A 2,149-nucleotide genomic window follows, 5' to 3' on the forward strand; every position below is an offset into this window, starting at 1 on the left:
CCCCCCACGCCCACCCGTACCCAACACCCAGGACTGCCCATGTAAAAAAAAACCCCACAGTTTCTGGAAGGTCATAACATGAATGTCATGGACTGGCCAGACACACAGACAAAGTGACAGACACTCAGACAGACAGACTGACAGACAGACACACGCACGCACACAAACACACACATACAGACAAAGTGACAGACACACAGACAGACAGACAGACAGACAGACACACACACACACACACACACACACACACTCACAGACGGACATATAATATAGTAAAAAAGCGCTATCCAGCCTCTTCATGATACCACATACTTTACCAATCACTAGAATATGGCACATCACACACTCAATGCACACACAAAAACAGACAAAAAGAGAAACAATGCAACAAACAAACAAACAATACAACAAACAGACAAACAATACAACAAACAGACAAACAATACAACAAACAGACAAACAATACAACAAACAGACAAACAATACAGCAAACAGACATACAATACCACACGCAAACAAACAATACAACAAACAGAAAAAATGATTAACATGACTAACTTTCAAGATTCCATTTTCTTGAGCTGGGCGGAGGCACTTCTTGCTCCAAAAGCGCAACGATGGAAAAGTCTGGCAGCCGCTGTACTCAAAGATGTTGGTGGGTTGCAGGTTTTTAGAAGCAAGGTAAAAGCAAATAATTTTAAAGGGCTCGACGCTATATCTTGATCTAGTAAGTTTGGGAGAAGTGTGATAATTAAATTATGGTTAGAATACTCTAATAAAGACACTATGTCCTCTCGTTAAACGACTCTATTTTTAATAACGAATATATAATCTATAAAAATCAAACCCTCTTTTTACCATCTTGTATACAAAGGGGCATTTTAGCAATAAAGGATATAACCCAGGATGGACGGTTACAGTCTTTAGAAGAGTTTAGAGAAAAATATGGATGCAATCCACGTTGTGTTTTAGACTACAATATTATATCAAATGCGATGTGTTTTAATGATGACAAGGATGACAACTTTTGTTTCAGAGACGCAATTGTAGGTACTATAGGGAGAAAACGTTTTGTTTCAGCATTAAGAAAAATTGAGCCACCACTGTGCATAGGTATTTGGAAAAGAAAATATGGTGTTGATATTAATGAAAAACACTGGCAAATAATCCATCACGCTAAGGAAACACGTTTGAGAAAGTTAAATTGAAAAGTACAACACAATATCTATCCCACTAACATACTACTCTTCAAAATGAAATCAAAGGAATCTCAAAATTGCGAATATTGCAATTAGCCTGATTTTGTAGAGCATTTTTTAAATAATTGTAAGTTAATGTCCAGCCACTTTGGAGAGAAATTGAAAAAGATTTACAGGTTCACATAGGTACATCAATTGTAATTAATGAGAAAATAGTTATACTTGGGGCAGTGAAGGGAATCGATGTAGGTCACCGTGAATGGGGGATAACAAATGCAGCTATTGCAATCGGAAAATTAACTGTATCTAAATAAAAGTATGGGAAAGTAAGACATATCATAGACATTTATGAGAGTGAATGTAGTCTCAGACAATTTTGGGCTAAGTGCTAGAGGCTAGGCTTCCAGTCTCCATCTCATGCCATTTGTGAGGCAGCGCGGTGGAATCAGGCTCTCGTCAAAATAATCAAAGTGAAGAAACTTGCATTTTTCCGCAGGTTTGTGAATTTTTATCAAAATTTTGTTTTTTGGCTCAACACCTGTCATGCCCATTAAAGAACTCATTTCATTTGGATTTTTCTTTAAAACGTTGATTAAAGGCACAAAAAATGTAAATTTTCAGTTACGACGGACTGTTAAGCTAAGGAAATAACTAATCTTTGGCGGCGATTTTCTCACTAATTTTACCTCTGAAAACAGGTGACCCCCTCCTCCTTCATTCACAAATATCTCGACTTGTATTCAAGATAAATGGATTTTTTTTTTAACAAATAAAGACAAGTGAACAAGCTTTAAGATGATACCAATAACTCTACATGCTCAAAAATTGACGAGAGCCTGATTCCACCACGCTGCCTCACATATTTTTTTTGGTCCCCGCATGAAAGCGAGCTTAAGTGGAAGACTGTTATACATAGCTGTGTGTGTGTGTGTGTGTGTGTGTGTGTGTGT

At 37.3% G+C, this 2,149-nt stretch overlaps 1 protein-coding gene across 2 annotated transcripts in view; it reads right to left on the reverse strand.

Annotated features, from left to right (window-relative positions):
- Positions 1 to 2,149, reverse strand: part of LOC101849487 — a 48,752-nt gene that overhangs the window by 24,643 nt on the left and 21,960 nt on the right. The window contains exon 2 of one of the 2 annotated variants that reach the window (XM_013087193.2): positions 559 to 637. The exons of the other annotated variant lie outside the window; for it this stretch is intronic. The gene's annotated coding sequence lies outside the window, so the exon portion shown is untranslated. The remainder of the gene's footprint in view (positions 1 to 558; positions 638 to 2,149) is intronic. 2 annotated transcript variants of the gene reach the window in all.

Source organism: Aplysia californica, unplaced genomic scaffold (genome assembly GCF_000002075.1).
Source record: "Aplysia californica isolate F4 #8 unplaced genomic scaffold, AplCal3.0 scaffold00556, whole genome shotgun sequence".
Classification (NCBI taxonomy): domain Eukaryota; kingdom Metazoa; phylum Mollusca; class Gastropoda; order Aplysiida; family Aplysiidae; genus Aplysia; species Aplysia californica.